We start from the raw sequence: 20,042 nt of genomic DNA, 5'->3' as shown, positions 1-20,042 counted from the left end.
CGCTTCTCTTGCTTATCTTCACCCTCTCCTCCTCCCGGCTAGACTCAAGACCACACTCTTCACTCAGGCTGTTAATGCATCAGTAAGTCAGCCTTTCACTCTCTCCAAGCTCATCCCAACCAGCCCTATTCAGACCACAAGCTCCAGAGAAAGGAGTCATCTCAGCACATACAAGGGAGCCTCTGCTTCTGTCCTTCAGCATCACCTGCCCTCCCCACAACCCCTCTGCATACTCTTTAGACCCAGGGTCCCAACCCCTGGGTATGGACAGTGCCTCCTGTCAGAACAGCAGCAGCATTAGACTAGATATAAAGTTCACAGTAAATGTAATGTACTTGGATCATCCCAAAACCATCCCTCCCTCCCAGTCCGTGAAAAAATTGTGTTCTACAAAACCGGCCCCTGGCACCAAAAAGGTTGGGGACCAATCAATGCTTAAGACTATAGTGAAAGTCGTTCAGTTGTGTATGACTCTCTGCGACCCCAAGGATTATACAGTCCATGGAATCCTCCAGGCCAGAATACTGGAGTGGGTAGCTGTTCCCTTCTCCAGGGGATCTTTCCAACCCTGGGATCTAACCCAGGTCTCCCGCATTGCAGGCAGATTCTTTACCAGCTGAGCCACAAGGGAAGTCCAAGAATACTGGAGTGGGTAACCTATCCCTTCTCCAGCGGATCTTCCCAACCCAGAAATCAAACTAGGGTCTCCTGTACTGCAGACAGATTCTTTACCAGCTGAGCTACCAGGGAATAATCCACCTGCAACATAGAAGACCCAGGTTCAATCCCTGGTTCGGGAAGATCCCCTGGAGAAAGGAATGGCTACCTACTCCAGTATTCCATGGGGTCTCAAAGAGTTGGACCCGACTAAGTGAATAACACACAGCCAAATGAAGTTCACGTCTCAATGCAGCTTAAGACTATAGGAAGGGCTCAAATTCAATCCTACCTTCTTGAAGGAATCTTTCCCCACCACTGCAATCAACACACCATGAAGAGCGCCTGCTAGGTGTAAGGTACCACTCCCAGGCAATGAGATGCACATAAAACACAGGCTCACCCCCACAAAGTTCAGTCTAGTATATGAAACAAACGTTCTGATGCAAGGGGATGAGACGGTCTCTGTTCACGGTTTATGCAGGTGGCTATCTTAAGTCTATCCTAAGTCTAGAAGTCAGGGAGAACTTCCTGGGGGAGGTGGCATCTGAGTTGCACCTTTAAGAAGCAAAGAGAACTGCAGGTTGCAGGAGGGTTGTGTGGCTTACAGAAGCATGGATGGAGAAGAGTGGAGTTCCAAAAGCCTGGTGGGTAAGGGAGAGGATAGAAACAAGCTGTGTGTACAGCTGGAGTGGAAACACCAAAGAGCCCAGACTGGTCCACACTTATTCAGACCAGTTGTGAGGCTGCAATCAGGACTGGCTTCCCCAGGCAGCTTTCTTATTCACAGGGGCTCCAAATTCAGCTAACAAATGCAAATAGAGCCTTTTAATATAGACATGCATCAGTAATTCAGAAGCCCAGAGGCTCCCCCAAAGGAACCATGAAGACTATCAAGAATCCCCCGTCCGGGATTTAGCAGCTTCAGAAAGCATGGCCCTTGAGGCCGCACTCCGGAAAGAAAGAGCTTCTCCCAAGGAATTCATCCCAAGTTCCGCCGGAGGACCTCTAAGTCTGCCCAAGAAGATGATTCCGACCTAGTACACAAAAGTGAGCAACCTTCACGAAGTATTTGATTGATGGACTCCTGGCCCATTACAAACCTCTTCCAACCACATCCCTTGTTTTCACCCCCACAGCCACCTGAGCGGTAGCAGGGTCCTGCCTCTGGCCTCTGCAGACCAGGAAGCTGCAGCTCTCACCTGAGGACTCACTGGATGATATGACAGAAGGTTCCAGAGACAGGATTCTGACCTGGCCCTTGAGCCCTACCTGCTGTCCACTGGTGAATCCTAGGATGTCTGGAGCTGGGCAGACCCCTGGAAAGCCACTTAATCCAACTCCCCTTGGTACCCGTTAAAGGACTGGTGACCGAGCTGGGTCAAGATGCTGATGCTCTAAGGTTGATTAATTATCTGGGAGGTGAACCAGGTCTTTTCTGAAGAAGAGGGAGGGCTCATGCACACCAGTTACGAGGGGTCCCGTTGGGCCCTCTCAGGAAGGAAGAGACAGATGACCTTTCAAGGAGCTGGGCCTGGGAGCAGAACAATGTGACACAGAGACATGGCCTTTTCAAGAAGAGTCCGGAATTGCCTCCCGGAACTGGGGTATCAACAAATCCAGCATGAAGTCCATCAAAGGGCAAAACAGTTTTCCAGTTTTTATCTTAAAAATACAAAATGGATAAATGGTGATATAGGAGAGACATAAAATTCCAGTGATGTAAACATAAACCATACAACTTGAAAAATTAAAAAAAATGAAAAAATAATAAGAGAAAACAAAATAAATTATTTTCAGACAACACAAAAATGCAGTAAATTGCCTTCGTAAATAAAAATCCAGGTGTACATCTCCTTGGTCAGATGACGGGATTACAAAAATATTGCTGTGATGAGGAGCACACAGGCTCTTGGGTCAAACCTGGATTCTACATGGATCTCACTTCAGGCAGGTGCCCAGCCTCTTGCCTTCTCTTCTGACTGCCTATCAAACAGGGCCAGCAGAACCTGCCGCCCCTTCCTCCTGGCCTTTGAGAGACAGAGAAAGATCTGATTCTGAGTTGAAAGGAAATTCACTGAGCACAAGTTTGTGCCAGACACCTTGCCTCCGTCCCAACATCCCTAGAGGTGTATCATCCCCGTTTTACCGGGATGTAGACTGAGACTCAAGGACCTTGAAGCACTTGGCCCCAAACCGTCTGTCCCCAGGGCAAGCTCTAGGGAATAAAGAAAGATTCCGGTCAGCAAACGGTTCCCAGTCTTCCTGGCCACAGCGGTAGAACAGGAAGCTGTTTGACCCCAGCCCTCCCTCCTCACTCGTAATCCCACTTGACATGGACCCAAAACCCACGAGTGTGCCCTCCCACCCCCAGGCATCCTGTCAGAACTAGCTGACCAAGAGAGACTTGGCTGCCGTTTGGCCTGAGAAGACGCAAGCAACACTTCGTGCCTGGCCAGGCTGGACCCACCTCCCACATGGGCAGGGCCGCTTCGGGGAACTCGACCAGACGAGAAAGCCTCCATGCGCCCAGCTCTGGGCGCGGGAGTAGCCGGGGCTGTCCCACCCAGGTGTGGCCGGCACAGTGAGTCCATGACCTCTGCCCCTTCGGAGCCTGTCTACCAGCATCTGGTACTATTTTAAGACCTTCTGAGATCCAAACAGGATTCTGAGCTCGCCGGGGACAGTCTGTAAAAGTTTTCCACTGGCACAAAGATATTCAGTGCTGTAACTCAAAGCATGACTTTACAATGGGACCTGATTATCAAGAGTTCCAGAATATCCTCTCTCGAGCCACTCTGCTCCTTTCTCTTTCCTGTCCTTTATGGGCTGGCGGGCACACAGCACGTAGACCGGGCAAATGCCTCAGGCGGGCGGTTTGCAGGAGGACCTATTTCTCTGGGGTCCCAGCCCTCATGCTAGGGGGCTTTTGTCCATGCCCACCACAGAGACGTTACCCTGAGAGTTGTGTTGAAATTTAAGCACATCTGCTCCAATCCACTGGCTTCGCACATCTCTCCCAATAAAGCCCGAAGGCTGCCAATGGCACGGACCCCCATCCTCCCTGATTCCCCCCTAATCCCTCCCTCACCAGCTCATCCCTCTCCCCAGTGTGAACCTTCCTCACTCTCTGGCTTATTTTCCTGTTGCCCCCTTCCCCCAACTCCAACCCAGGGCTTACTCTTCTCCACCCCACTCTTCACCTGGCAAACCAAGGGCTCCATCCACCACCCCGGATGCACCGGCTGTCAGCTGAGTTCAGCCAGTGGGAAGCACCAGCAGGAGGTTCGAGGGTGGAAGGAGGAAGCGTTCAGGGTAGAAATTCCAGGCCCCGCTCCACACGGCAGAGCCTGGGTCCCCCCACACTACAGCCCTGCCGAGTGGTCCCTCCCCCGCCCCTCTTGCCAGGGCTGGGCCTGCAGGGTGCCCCATGTGGGTTCCTAACCCTGCCCTGCCTCTGTCCACCGCCCTTCATTAAACCCTCCTCGGCTGAGCCCACTGGGACCCTGACTCATCCAAGCTCCTCGTGCCTGGTCTGGGGGTCTCCTGTGCCCTCTGCAAACTGGCATCTGGAAGCCCTCCACCTGCCGCAGCAGAGAGAAAAAGCATTACGGGACTCTCAAAGCCTCCATCAGGAAGGCACATCTTTCTGCACACATCTGATTGGCCAGAGCATGTCACATGACCAAGCCTCACTTCTAGGAGGAGGGATGTATCCCCACCCATCGAAAGGGGAGCAGTGATACAGTGACCCTGAGCCGGGATACCGTCTAAGCCAGGAATCCTTGCTTATGTCTCTTTCTAACCTGGCTCACCTAGTACAGTGCCTGACAACCTGTCAAGCCACTCAGAAAAGTCCCTTCAACAAACGAACAAAAGCTTCTTTGTGCTTAACCTTCAGAGCCTGTTCATGAGACCCATAAGAAAGGCAGGCCCATCGCTGGTATATTAACCCACCAGTTAACCTCTCAGTCTCTGGGGCCTCCCAGCCTGCAGTGCCTAGGTTCAAATCCCAGTTCTGCCTTTTATTACCTGAGTGACCTTGGACCAACTTAATCAACCTCTCTGTGCCTCAGCTTCTTCATATCTAAGATGGGGGTGGTGATAACGGTACTTAGAACATAGGATTGCTATGAGAATGAAACGAGTTACCTGACAGAAAGCACTTAGAATTGCACCTGACAGAACTTCCACGGCGGTCCAGTGGTTAAGACTTTGCCTTCCGGGGGGTGTGGGTTTGATCCCTGGCCAGGACGCTAAGATCCCACATGCCTGGCAGCCAAAAAACCAAAACATAAAACAGAAGCAATATTGTAACAAATTAAATAAAGACTTTGCAAATGGTCCACATCAAAAGAATATTTTTAACAAAAGGACTTTGCACCTGACATGTGGTAAACATGCTATAAATAAAAGCTATTATTAGTACTATTATCACTGGAGTCAGATCTTGTTTTGATCCCATACGCTTTGGACTGAGTCACTTGCTTTAATTTCTCAACAGTCCTCCAAATGACAAACCTTCAAACTACGTGTTCCCAGTACTTTCTGAGTATAGACCCACTGCTGACATCTGCCTACAGCCCCTCAAGACAACTGCTTTGTAAAGGACCACTTTCAGTTTCCATGCAAACTGTGATACAGTATATAATTGTATACACATGATATGTGCATTTTGTTGTTCAGTCACTCAGTCGTGTCCAACTCTTTGCAACCCCATGGACTACAGCATGCCAGGCTCCCCTGTCCTTCACTATCTTGTGGAGTTTGCTCAAACTCATGTCCGTTGAGTAGGTGATGCCATCCAACCATCTCATCCTCTGTCACCCCCTTCTCCTCCTGTCCTCAATCTTTCCTAGCATCAGGATCTTTTCCAATGAGTTGGCTCTTTGCATTGGTGGTCAAAGTATTGGGGCTTCAGCTTCAAAATCCAGTCTTGTTAATATATTACATAGAGACAGATATGATACATAGGCATATATTATTTTATCTGATATCCACAATCCCACCCAAAACAAAATCAAGAGAGCAATACATGAACTTATCACCGCTGGCAGCCCCACACTTACAAAAGCTGGGACCCAGTGTGAATTCTGGCTATGAGCAAGTCCCTCCCCAGGCGGGCCACCCTCATCTGTAAAGCAGGGCTACTCATCTCACTGCCTCCCAGGATAACTCTGCAAAAGACAAAACCAAAGTGAAAGAAAGGACCGTTGTGCCCAGCACAGAAGATGGGCTCAATCAATCTTAGTTCTCTATCCCTCTGTAATAAAACGAAATATTTGACATGGAAAACTCAGGAAATTTTTCAGGATTAATATTAAGTTATCCACAGCCTCCTACAAGCCATCAGGGGAATTTTTCAGAAGTCCATCTTCCACAAGCAACGGTTCATGAACTTCAGAATGGAGTTTCTAAATTTCCTCTTAATTTCTGCTATTCAGAAAAATATGTGCTTAAGTGATAAGAAGTCAGCGGCAGCAGCTGAGGGGTCCACCCTGAACCGTTTTTGATTTTTTTCTAGGTTAAAAGTATCGCTGGAAGCCCACAGTCCTTCGCCAACAAGCCCTGGACCACATGGAGGGTGAGGCCACAGCCTCTTCTCCCCCACCTGGTGGCCAAACACCATCTCCTTAGTCAGGTCATCCATGGCTTTCCTGTGGGCACCAGGTAGTAATTCCAGCTGCCCTGGGGAAGGGGGCATTTGTCAGTCATGAAATGGAACAAGACTCCAAAGAGCTCTGGCATTTGCCAGGAAAATAATAACTCAGCCTTGGAAGCCCTGGCTTCCGGCCCCATGAACATGAGTCCATATTCTCCAGTGAGACACAGGCTAGTGAAAGCTAACTGTAACCAGAACCAGCCATGTCCACCTACCCTCCACCTAGAGGACTTCACTGCAACACCTGTCATGGAAGCTTTGTAAAAAGGGAGCAAGTGAGTGGACCATCTCCTCTCTCTCCCCTTCCTCATCACAGCCTCCTTAGATGTGGTATGTCAACCCTGCAGCTGTGGCACTCGGATTTGAAGCCAGGCTCCCCTGCTTACTGTCTGGGAAACAAGTTTCTTAATGGAAATTTAATATACAAAAAGCAGTGCCTGACACAGTGCAAGCACTCAGTTGTTGTTGTTTAGTTGCTCAGTTGTGTCCAACTCTTTTGCAACCCCATAGATTGCAGCCCACCAGGCTCCTCTGTCCATGGGATTGCCCAAGCAAGAATACTTGAGTAGGTTGTCATTTTCTTCCCAAGGGGATCTTCCTGACTCAGGGATCAAACTCGCGTCTCTTGCATTGCAGGCGAATTCCTTCCCACTGAGCCACCAGGGAAGCCTGCAAGCACCAAGTTCTTATTTTATGATTAGCAATTAGCATTTTCCTACCACACCTAGCCTCTGGAACTGCCTAGTTCTGGTCATCTCCAATGGAGACATACCATCTCCTTCCAAAATGAAGGGCTTTCACTACAGTCCCTTGAAAGTCAGACAACATGGTTTAGCCTCCACCTGATTCTCTACAGTCTGCATTCATTCATTTTTCATTCATTCATTCAAGAATATTTATTAACTCCTCACTAAGCATCACCGACTCTATGGACATGGGTTTGGGTAAACTCCGGGAGTTGGTGATGGACAGGGAGGCCTGGCATGCTGCGATTCATGGGGTCACAAAGAGTCAGACACGACTGAGCGACTGAACTGAACTGAACTGAAGCACTGAACATGGAGAATAAGAAGGACACAGTCACGGCTTCATCCTCTCGTGGAGGAGACGTATCAAAAACAAGAAGCAAAATAAATCAATGAAGATTGTTTGACTATGGTGATTGGTGTCACGAAGAACATCAAGAGCACCTGGTGATTCAGAATAACAGAGGTTTGGGGAAGGGGCCTATGAGACCCAGCGGTCTGAGCAGGGAGAATGGTCTAGACTCTGCTACTCAAAATGGGAGATGAGATCCTTAACTCTGACGCTACCTGTGAGCTTGTAAGAATTCTGATGTTCAGGCCTCACCCTAGAGCCCTGGGTGTGGGGTCCCACCACCTGGGTTGTAACAAGCCCTCCAGGCGGTTCTGACGTCCACTCAAGTGCTTGAGAAGCACTGGACAGAAAGACTGATGACTTTAACAAACATGCAGGAGTGTCCCCAGGGGGGAACATTCTTTGCCCTTAGGACCAGACAAACTCCAAGCCCCAACAACAAGATACCGAGATCCTTGAGGTTGGTTTCTGGAAACTAACTGTCCATGGGGTTGATGTCTACCTACCCCAGCTGGGGCCAGCTGGAGGAAGTGGGAGGGACTGGGCCAAGCAAGCAGAACCGGCATGACTCGATCAGCGGCAGCAAAGCAGAGGACCGGTGGACCTGAAAAGGTTCCAACTGCCCTGGAGCTGCCGTCATGGTGGCCACATTCCAGTGCCCTGAGAAGAATGCGGACAATGTCTCAGAGTCCTGGGGAGCACCGTCCTGGGGTACAAAGGACGATAGGATGCCTGCTGGTTGTCCAGAAGTGGCCTATGGAATCTGGCCGAATCCCTCAGCAACCCTTGTAGCCCTTGCCCACTTACTGCCCTTGACCACCTACTCCCTAGGGCTCGGCAGGGCCCAGGGGACAATGAGCAACTAGCAGGTAACAGAGCTAGGACACAGGCACAGAGGCCATAAAAAGCAATTCCCTTCAAGGGCCCTTGAGGTCAGACTTGCCCTCGTAGACTCTAAAGCATTCCATGCTCATCATCCAAGATAACACAGCAAGGCAGATTCCAGAGCCCAGAGTGGCCAAGAGAACCAATGAAGGAATCACAGAATCCAGAATGCACTGTCTTCTCTCTCCACTTGCTTGGCCACCACCCCGACCAGGCCACCATCGCTCTCACCTGGAATGAAGCAAATATGGTTTCCCCAGCTCCAGGGCCACCCCGTCCACAGAACCAGCCAGCTGCTTCATGCCGTCCTGTCTCCTCTCTAACTACCAATCCAACCTCCCTCCCTTCATCAGCCTTGCTGTCTGGCAGTCCTTCTGTTCCCCAAATAACCAGGCTGGCTCCCATCTTATTTGAGAAATATCTATCCAAACCTCTGGGCTTCCCCGGTGGCTCAGCAGTAAAGAATTCGCCTGCAATGCAGGAGCCACAGAAGACATGGGTTCGATCCCTGGGTTGGGAAGATGCCCTGGAGGAGGAAATGGCCACCCACTCCAGCATTCTTGCCTAGAGAAGCACATGGACAGAAGAACCTGGCAGGCTACAGTCCATAGGGTTGCAAAGAGTCAGATATGACTGAAGAGACTTAGCACACATGTATCCAGACCTCTGATAAGGAATAATCCTAAGAATACCCAATGCTGTCATGTGGCAAGTTATCTGCCATAATGAGCAAGCCATCTCTACCAGATTAAATAATGTCCCCCCAAAATTCATGTGTCCCCAGAACCTCAGAAGGTGACCTTATTTGGAAAGGGTCTTTGCAGAGTAATTTGTTAATGTGAGGTCATATTGAATTAGTGCTTGCATGCTTGCTAAGTCACTCAGTCGTGTCCGACTCTTTGCAGCACTTATGGTCTGCAACCCGCCAGGCTCCTTCCTCTGTCCATGGGATTCTCCTGGCAAGAATACTGGAGTGGGTTGCCATGCCCTCCTCCAGGGGATCTTCCTGACCCATGGACTGAACCTATGTCTCCTGAATTGACAGGCGGGTTCTTTACCACTAGTGTCATCTGGGAAGCCCATATTGGATTAGGGTGGGCACTAAATCCAGTGAATGGTGTCCTTATAAGAAGAGCAAAGGACACAGAGACACACACCGGGAGGAGACGCTGAGAAGATGAGAGTGGCGGTTGGAGCGATGCAGTTACAAACCAAGGAACTCCAAGCGTCTCCAGCAATCACTTAAAGCTACAAGAGACAGGAAGATTCTCCCCTAGAGCCATCGGAGAGAGCACAGCCCTGCTCATTCCTTGATTTGCAGCCTCTGGCCTCCAGAACTGACAGAATATCTGTTGATGTAAACCACCCAGTTTGTGGTCCAGCATTAAGGCAGCCCTGGGAAACCAATGGAGCACCTTATAAATATTGTCTCCAGTTCCTGCCCCAACCCTGCACAGGCAGGGATCTCACTCTCCAGCTGGGAAGCAGAGGACCTTTGGTTCAAGTTCACACAGCCAGTGAGTGGCAGAGCTAAGCTCCAACCCAAGTCTGACTCCAGAAAACCAGTGTTTGACACTGGGCAGAGCAGGCACCCTCTTTTTAGAGAATGGGTGCAAAAAAAAAAAAAAGAGGCCTGTGAAGCAACACCTGAAGGAACGTCCTGCTTCCTTAAAGGCCTTGCACAGCTCTTTCTATCAGAAAGGGTTTCTGGGAAGCTCTGGGTACCAGGGAGCGAGGAACTGCTTCTGAGAACAAAGGGGGCTTCCTGGTGGCTCAATGGTAAAGAATCCACCTGCTAATACAGGAGACACGGATTCGATCCCTGGCTCAGGAAGATCCCACATAAAGTTACACCAGGATAACTAAGCCCATGCACCACGACTACTGAGCCTGTGCTCTAGAGCCTGGAAGCAGTCCCTGCTCTGCAACAAGAAAAGTCACTGGGATGAGAAGCCCATGCACTGCAACTAGAGAAAAGCCCGCACAGCAACAAAGATCCACTGCAACCCAACATTAAAAAATAACAACAAAAATTAAAACAAACAAAGGCAGAAAGAGGCTTAATTCTGATGTTGTAACATACATTTGTCACTGGAGCCATCCCATCTTGTATATATATATGATATGTGTATGCATGTATACACAAATATTTAAAAGGTTTCATAATATGCAATATGCAATAATTATTTTTCTGCTCATCCCAGAGTCTTCTGTAGCCCCTAACCTGAACCATTATTATTTTATTTGGCTTAGATGCTAACAAGCTTACCTTCTGAACAGGGTTTCTGGGCAAAAGCTCCAAAAATCTTTAACTGGTTGAAGCACAGAACTTGGAACAGCATCTGGCGTGTAATTATTTTTAACTGGAAAAAAAATAGCCCATCTTGTCAGCTTTCCATTTCGAGTGGAGACAAACTGGCCACAAGCACATACATGAAAGGGTGGGCTGGGTGGGCCGCGCGCGCATCGTCCCTGTGCTAATGCTCGGAGCTTCCTCCAGATGAATGCGGTCATTCACGCTCCACGGACCGACTGTCCTCAATGTCCCTCTTGCCCCACGTTTCAAGGGAAACTTGGCCTATTGGCCTATCTGGGCTCCCAAAACCATGGTGAGAGGCTTCATGCGAGTTTTCTAAAGCTTCTATGAAAACAGGGCTTGTTTGCTTTATCATTTAAATTGCAAAGTACATCCCTGGCTGAGGAGGAACACAAACACCGCAAGGCTTGGGCTGCCGCACACAAGGGAGGAGAAGCCAGAGACTTCACTGTCCCAGCTGAAAAGCACAAGCCTTGCGCTTTGCAGAGGCTACTGCTACTCCTTAGTGTTATTACTGTCATTGTTACCAGGCTCCCCAGGTGGCTCAGTGGTAAAGAATCCGCCTGCCAATGCAGAAGGCCTGAGTTTGATCCCTGGGTCGGGAAGATCCCCTGGAGGAAGGCATAGCAACCCACTCCAGTATTCTTGCCTGGAGAATCCCATGGACAGAGGAGCCTGGCAGGCTGCAGTCCATGAGGACACAAAAGAGTCAGACATGACTGAGCAACTGAGCACACATGTTGTTATCAATAATAATAATGTCTTACCCGGAATCTTACAAGAGTCTCTCCCTCGGGAATGCCACATCCACTCTGGACCTCAGTGTCCCTCATCTGTCCAGCAAGGAATTAGAGTAAGAAGCCCGTGGCCTGAGGTCTATTCTGAGAAGGAAGAGAGGGAAAGGCTGGCCCTGCCCCACGCTGCTGAAATGCGTCCAGGTATGAATGGCCAAAGAGCACTGGCTCTTCTTAATAAGGGTCTTCGCTCCTAGGAAGTGGATAATCCAAGCAGTGAGAAGATACACCACTGGCCTGATCCTGGATCTAACAGAGTAATTTTCAACATAGATGGAAAAACAAAAAGGGAGCCCATAAATGCCTTCATGTTTCCTGAATTGGTCATCGGGTAGGAAAAACTGGCTCACCACTGAACTAGATGACCTCCAAAGACAGTAAGGAGGCTAGTGACTTGGTTCAACAGATGTGAAAACAAGGCTGGGGGAATGAGGGAGGGGGCTTTGGGCCCGGGCCGGGTGGGGCAGTGGGGGGGGGGGGTGGTGATCAAAGGCTTTGGGGAGGGAGGAAGATAGGGGTTTTCAGCTTTCTTCCCCTGCCCCACTAATGCGGCAGAACAAGATGCTCCTTTGGGATTCAACTCAAATAACCTCTAGGATGCACGGTCCAGGGCAGGGCGGGGAACCCACTCTGTGTGCCAGAAAGAAAAGAGAAAGGAAACTTTCCCAGGGAGCTGCCAGCTCCATGCACGGGGCCTGAGGGAGCAGCTCAACCCTGCCGTGCAGCCAGAGCGGCCCCAAATTCTTGGAACAAGACTCGGTTCAAAGGAGGCAAAGGAGGGTAGGGAACAGGCTGCACAGACTCCTTCTTCCGCGCTGGGAGGCCCGGGGGCCAGGATGGGGCTGGGAGAGGCAAGCCAAGGCCTCCAACCTCAGGCCAGCTCGGTCAGGCCTGGGGCTGCCCACACAGGCCACCCCAGAGGGTGGGATAAAGGAGTGGTCAGCTGCTTGGGGGCCGAGGGTATCTTGGACTCAGGTTGGCAGATCCTAGAAGGGAGAAAGGGAGGCCAGCAAGGGGGAGGCAGACAGTCTGTGTGAGTGGAGAAAAGCCCCCTGGTCTGCGGTGCAGGGAATGTGGGTTTAGACAGACAGCTGTAAAACAGACAGATTTTCGAAAACAGATTTTTTTTTTTTTCTTAAGTGGCTCGATAGTAAAAGAACCTGCCTGCCAATGCAGGAGACACAGGCGATTGAGTTCCATCCCTAGGTCGGGAAGATCCCCTGTTGGAGGAAATGGCAACCGACTTCAGTATTCTTGCCTGGAAAATCCCAGGGACAGAGGAGCCTGGTGGGCTGCAGTCCATGGGGTCGCAAAGAGTTGGACGTGACCGAGGGACTGAGGGCGCGCACACACACACACGGCTTCTTATTAATGCATTAGCAAGCAGGATGGCATTCAAAGATCTTTTACTACCCAGTGGACTTTTTAGAACTTGTTTCTTATTGAGTGAAGAACTAAGACATGCAGCTGGTAAAAACCTCCAACAAGATGAAAAGAATCACAGGATCAATGCTAAGCTTCCCTCCTGCCCCTGTAAGCCTCCTCAGAAGCAGCCACTAGTACCATTTCCAGGTGCATCCTTCCTGACCTAGTCCTTGTGTGTATGAGCGAGAGAAGGAGAGATCTCCCTCTTACACATAAATGGTAACAGGGAGGAAATCCCAAGAACAACTCACCATCTAGAGCCTGACTCTTTCACCCATCAAATGACAAATGTGGATGGTTCCCTCTTGACTTGGAAGAGTCTAAACTATGAACCCACCTGCCACAAGTCATGGGACACCAGCTGGAGAAGCTAACCAGCAGGTTGGTTTGACTCAATTCTTGGGAACTTTCAGGTCTGCTGGAGTGCACTAGTAACTAATTAACTAGTAAACTAACCTTTACTGAGCATTCCCCAGGGCCAGGTGCTGGGCCAAGCAAGTCACAGGCACCATCTCATCCAACCTTCACAAACACCTCAGGAGGTAAGGACTGGCATTAGTATCCCCATCTTATAGGATTTAAAAAAAAAAAACCTAAAGTCCAAGAAGCAAAGCAGCTTGTCCAAGGTCACATAGCTGGTAAATGGTAGGTAGTTGTTGTTTAGTCATTAAGTCGTGTCTGACTCTTTTGCAACCCTAAGGAGGGTAGCCCACCAGGCTCCTCTAATACTGGAGTGGGTTGCCATTGCCTTCTCCAAGGGATTTTTCTGACCCGGGGATCGAACCCCAGTTTCCGGTGCCTCCTGCATCAGCAGGCAGATTCTTTACCACTGAGCCACCGGGGAAGCCCAAATGGTAGGTAACTAGGATGCAAATGCCCTTCTCTGCTTTTCATCATTTGGGGGAACACACACATTGTGGGGAGAAGGAGAGCTGCAGGCCATGTGACATAGGTATTTATCTTCAGCAGAGCTGACTGACTGCAAGGAACACGCAACCAGCCAAATGTGTAAAAGGCAGGACCTAAACCCTTTGGCTTTGCATCCAAGCCCCATGCTTTTGAGTATCGCTAAAGCAGCCAGAAAACTGCTTTAAAAGCAGCCTGAGAAAGCAGGGCCCTTCCCAGCAGTCAGATTTACATTAGCTAGTTTTACCCTCCAGCAACCCTTCAATGTAGGTGTCATAATCTATCCTTAGCTGATGAGAAATCAAGGCTGATGGAAGCTGAGGGACCTTCCTAAGTTCTCTTAGGTGAGACTGACAACAGTCTCACCTAAGACTCAGGCCAGAAGTCTTTCACTCAGCCACAGCAAACCTCAGGGCATAACCTTCATGGCAGGCTGACAAAAGCTGCTCCCATCTCTCAAGCAACAAAGGGTGGTTTTTAAGGAAAATCCAAAATTGGAATGAGAAGCAACGACAAGCACTAAAGAGCCATCCCCACCCCCAGCCCCAAGAAGACCCACATCTGGCTCAGAGACCCAACTAAATGAGAAGGCAGCTCCTTCAAGGGGCAACCATCTGACATTGTTTTAAAGCTGCAATTTGACATCATTTCGTAGCTGCAGTTTGGCAAAACCAAACAGGAAAGCGACTTAGATTAGCATCAAGAGCCTTAAAAACTCCTAGAATCTTTGACTTCATCATTCTACTTCCAGAAATCTATTCTAAAGAAATCCGAAAGATGGCAATAGCTTCATTCGCACAGGTGCATGCCTACATACACATACACGAACATGCATCTCAGCACTAGCTGTGAGGGAAAATCACGGGAAATATTCTTAATCCTCAAAATTACAGGTAAAATTGGGAAAATGACAAAATACCCTTGCAACGGGGAGGTTACAGCGTTATGTTGCCTGCAAAGTGATACTTAAAAGCCTGCTTTTAACACCATGTGGAAATACTTCTATTACATTAAGAGAAAAACCCAATGAAAGTGTCAACATGAAGAGCTCTCACATTTAAAAGAAAAACACACAGAAAAAAAAGAAAGGAAGTGCAGCTAAACGTGTTAACGTTGTTTTCTTCTTTATACTTTTAACATTTCCCCAGTTTTCTTTCAGACATAGCATTCCTATAAAAATAAGTGTTATTTGAGAAAAGAAAAATAAGCATTATTTGAATAAAACGATGGCCCACGCTCTTGGATACAATGAGAAATAGGTGTAATTTAAGACGGAGAAAGAACTTGCTTTCCTTTTCAGAGTATGCTCCTAAGGAAGGACAAGATCCTGCAAAATAAGGGAGCCAGCATAGAGACTGATGGGCGAATCCAGTAAAACGTGTCTCAAGCTCATAAGAGCCGTGGAGAACAGAGAAGGGTGGTCCAGGAACTGTCTACCTCAAGGCAGGTCCACAGTAACCAGAACCCTGGGGTGCAGGGGGCTGGGAAGAGCCCAAGGGAGCTGCCTGAGAAACTAGGGTGGGGGTGTGAGGAAGCCCACGGAGAGTTCAAAAAGCAGCTACTCTCAGGATAAAGCCAAGTGGTTCAAGAAGGAGAAGCAATCTGAAATCCCAAAAAAGACAGTGGTCCAGCCAGAACACATGATCACCCAACACTTGGATGTACCAGGAAGGCCATTTAGAGGTGTGAGCGCACACTGTTCACCAGCATTGCAACTCTCAGAATGAATCCTGCAGATAAAGCACATAAGTCTGAATTCTGGGTGTATATATGGCAGCCTGCCGTCTGTGTCATAGTTTAGTTCGGTGCGGTCCGATAGAAACAATGCAAGACATGTAGGTAATTTAAAATTTTACAGTAGCATGAATAATAAATAAACAAATCACCAAAAGAAAGAGGTGAAATTACTTTTAATCAGGTATTTTTACTTAACCTCACTGGTAAGGAATCCACCTGCAATGCAGGAGACCCCGGTTTGATTCCTGGGTCGGGAAAATCCACTGAAGAAGGGATAGGCTGCCCACTCTAGAATTCCTGGGCTTCCCTGGTGCCTCAGCTCATAAAGAATCCACCTGCAACGCAGGAGACGTGGGTTCGATCCCTGGGTTGGGAAGATCCCCTGGAGAAGGGAACGGCAACCCACTCCAGTATTCTGGCCTAGAGAATTCCATGGACTATTCCACAGGGTCACAAAGAGTTGGACATGACTAAGCGACTTTCACACACAATATATCTAAATCTTACCGTTTCAACACGTCATCAAAAGGAACACTTATTAAAGATATTGTACATTCTCTGTGTTGTACTAAGACTTGGAAATCTGGTGCAGATTTGACCCTCACAGTACATTTCAAAGCAGACTTCTCCACCTTTCAAGTGCTCAGCAACCACATACTGGCTATCATACTGGCTAGCACAGGTCTACCCATAACTTGAACAAGCCCAACCTCTCTGGCCACTACAGTCCTATGTTAAAAACAAGGATGGAGTTAATCTGTTTTCTTTCATCATCAAATACAGTTCAACAACCTTTCATTGACTGTAAGAGTTAACATATACACAGCCCCTTTCAGATGGTACCAGACAACAGTGCTTCCTTTAGTACCTAAAACGTGCTTCAGAAACCAGATGCTCAGAGTGGTTGTCTGCTCAGCTAAAAGTCACACAGCCAGCACGACCCAGAACTCAGGCCTCCTGCCCACAAATTCAGTTCACTTTACCTTCACTTACTATTACCACACTAGCAAATGGATCCCTTCTTCCTTCCCTCCCCTGGGGAATCACAGGCAAGTCGTTGAAATTTATTGAGCCATTCTGTGCAGCAACACTTTATTAATTTTTATCAGAGTATAGTTGCTTTACAATGCTGTGTTAATTTCCACTGTAGAGCAAAGTGAATCAGCTGTACATATACATATATCCCCTCTTTGTTGGATTTCTTCCCAAATCATTTAGGTCACCAAAGAGCACAGAGTTCCCTGTGCTATACAGTAGGTTCTCATCAGTTATCTATTTTATACATAGTATCAATAGTGTACATATGTCAATCCCAATCTCCCAATTCATCCCCTCCCTTCCCCCCACTTCCTGCAAGGAGATCAAACCAGTCAATCCTAAAGGAAATTAACTCTGATTATTCATTGAAAGGTCTGTTGCTAAAGCTGAAGCTCCAACACGCTGGTCACTTGATGCGAAGAGCCGACTCATTGGACAAGACCCTGATGCTGGGCAAGATTGAGGGCAGGAGGAGAAGTGGACAGCAGAGGATGGGATGGTTAGATAGCATCACTGACGCAACGGAATAAATTTTAGCAAACTCCAGGAGATAGTGGAGGGCAGAGGAACCTGGTGTGCTACAGCCCACGACTCAGCAACTGAACAACAACAACCCCTTCCCCACCCCACCCTCGTTATCCAAACATTTGTTCTCTACATATGTGTCTCTATTTCTGCTTTGCAAATAAGTTCATCTGTATCATGTTTCTAGATTCTACATATAAGCGATACTACACGCTATTTGTTTTTCTCTTTCTGATCTACTTCACTCTGTATGACAGTTTCTAGGTCCATCCATGTCTCTGTGTGACAGCTTTTAAAGAGACCCCATCATGCACCCTTCTCTGCTTCCTTGGCAGAGGAACACCTAAAAATCTAAAACACGTTAACAACTGGAAGACACACTCATCCTTGAGAAGCATAATTCATCACCCTAGCAATGAAAACCAGACTGTCTGCTGGGTGGGGTGTCACTTTACAGCTATCAGTTTCTTGGCTGCGAGGCAGAGTGTTTGCCTGGGTCGCCTGACCTACTACAGTAAATGGAATGAGCCTGCCAGTAATCCTCTCGTGCTGGTTAAATCCCAAGCACAGAGCAAAGATGGAAGATGACCTAAGGGCCATCTGTCATCTGCTCCCATCTCTGCCACTTCAGCTTAGCTTGGGGGGCTTCCCTCCACCACTCTGTGATCCTGAGGGCCAGGCAGTAGGACCCATTAGTAAACTTCTCTCAGGGCCCCCAAGCTCTTCCTCATTTCGCAATCCATGTCCTGGAGCCCTAAGGGAGAGATGAACTCAACAGGCAGGATAGCAAACCAGTTAGACCCTTCAGATCCTGAAAGCAGGTTGCCTGGCTTCAAATCCTGGTTCTGGTCCTGCAACTTAGTGGCTATTCCCTTGGAGAACCACTTCCCTTTCTGTCTCAGTTTTCCCATCTGTAAAATGGGGAGATTAATACTGACAGCATACACTGTTGTAAGGATTAAATACATAGATCAGATATAGAGGCAGAGTGCTCTCTGAGGCAGGCCCATGGGCAGAGCTATTTACTTGAGAGCCGACAAGAGTGTGCAGATCAGGGAACGAAGGAAGGAAGTGATGAATGTCATGGACTGGACTTCAAAGCTAGAAATTTAAGAAGCAAAGCAACACGTATCAGTGGGCTTTTCAAACTGGAAAGTATGCAACACCTTCAATCACTCGGCCCACATTTCATGAACCAACCCCTGGAGGCCAGAGACCCAGCACTCTTGTGCCTATTCAGGGCTCACAGGCCAACTGGATAGATAATCAGATCTTCAGTGCAGTTCAGTTCAGTTGCTCAGTCGTGTCCAACTCTTTGCGACCCCATGAACCGCAGCACGCCGGGCCTCCCTGTCCACCACCAACTGCCAGAGTCCACCCAAACCCATGTTCATTGAGTCAGTGTTGCCATCCAACCATCTCATCCTCTGTCGTCCCCTTCTCCTCCTGCCCTCAATCTTTCCCAGCATGAGGGTCTTTTCAAATGAGTCAGCTCTTCGCATCAGGTGGCCAAAGTATTGGAGTTTCAGCTTCAACATCAGTCCTTCCAGTGAACACCCAGGACTGATCTCCTTTAGGATGGACTGGTTGATCTCCTTGCAGTCCAAGGGCTCTTAAGAGTCTTCTCCAACACCACAGTTCAAAAGCATCAATTCTTTGGTGCTCAGCTTTCTTTATAGTGCAACTCTTACATCCATAAATGACTACTGGAAAAACCATAGCCTTGACTAGACAGACTTTTGTTGACAAAGTAATGTCTCTGCTTTTTAATATGCTGTCTTAAAAAAAAAAAAAAGCAGAGACATTACTTTGTCAATAATCAGATCTTACCAAGCACCTAATACACATGGTGTTGGAGGAAGCCGCTAATGTACAAAATCTTATTCAGTGCTCACAATAAAGTATCTAGTTGGTATACTAACTGCTTCATTTTACAGATGAGGAACCTAAGACTCAAGATGGGGAGATCTGAGACTTTTGAAAGCAGACATATCTCAGGCCGATGCTCTCTGCAAAAGAGAATACTGTGCTCTTAACCATTAAGCTGTTTTTCTATGCTTCTCAGGCAGGTGAGCGATTATTTGTGGCTTTGGGTGGCCTCTGCTTTGGAGTATCAGAATGATTCAAAATGCCAGGCAGAGGTCCCCAGTTGTAAAAAGCTCAGGCTCCAGGTCTCAGCCACAAATGAATGAATAAATCTTGCTGATGAAGCGAGTCCCTCTCCTGGAAGAGGGATTTGCCTGCCCTGCTCCCATGATTTAGGCTGGACAAGGCAGGCAGCCACGGAGGGATGATGTGGTTGTGTTTTCCTCCTGGAGGCTTCCATGCCAGGAGAAGCCTCTCTGGGGAGCCTATTTTCTTCCGCTGCTGTCGGTTTATCAGTCAGTTTATCTGTTTCAGAAAGGCTTATCCTGGCTGGAGGTATCTAAGCTGAGGGCTATTGTAAACACTGGAGGAGGTGCCTGACATTCCTACATTCCATGCAGAAGAGCTTGGGAAGTATGGATGGAAAGAGGAGGAAATCCCACCTGGGGAGGTCAAGATCACCTGAGGGAGAGCAGGGACCCAGCTGGACCTGGAACTTGGCTGGAGTCCTGGGTCCACCTGGATGGGAACTAATCTGAACCAAGGGTTGTTTCAGGACCCTACTGGGTATCAGTTTCTACCCCAGCATCAGCCTGGGGCAGGTGTAAGTGATCCTGAACCGCCCACAAGGAACAATGCTAACAGCAGGGGGTGTTATCACTCCAGCCCAGATGAGTTCCTCAGGTTGTGTGTACCATCTCATTTAAACTTTAAACTAATGTGGATCTTTGCAACTCAGTTCCCAGCTGAGGAATCAGGCAGAGGGAAGTTAAGTTCACTGCACGATGAACTAAGTAACAGAATGAGGACAAGGCGAGAGTGAACCTGCGGCCATTCCGTTCCAGGAACCACGATCCTCACCATCACACCAATAGCATTTCTTTTTAAATCATTTAGATCTTTTTAGATCATG

At 48.4% G+C, this 20,042-nt stretch overlaps 1 long non-coding RNA gene across 1 annotated transcript in view; it reads right to left on the bottom strand.

Annotated features, from left to right (window-relative positions):
• LOC145508920 (uncharacterized) overlaps window positions 1-20,042 on the bottom strand; it is a 221,339-nt gene that overhangs the window by 185,663 nt on the left and 15,634 nt on the right. The window contains exon 2 of the long non-coding RNA XR_014055691.1: window positions 10,572-10,665. This is a non-coding gene — a long non-coding RNA (uncharacterized LOC145508920). The remainder of the gene's footprint in view (window positions 1-10,571; window positions 10,666-20,042) is intronic.

Source organism: Giraffa tippelskirchi, chromosome 6, assembly GCF_054371585.1.
Source record: "Giraffa tippelskirchi isolate mGirTip1 chromosome 6, T2T-mGirTip1v1.2.pri, whole genome shotgun sequence".
NCBI lineage: Eukaryota > Metazoa > Chordata > Mammalia > Artiodactyla > Giraffidae > Giraffa > Giraffa tippelskirchi.
Note: the sequence above shows the minus strand (reverse complement) of the source record. Positions and strands in the feature narration are given on the sequence as shown.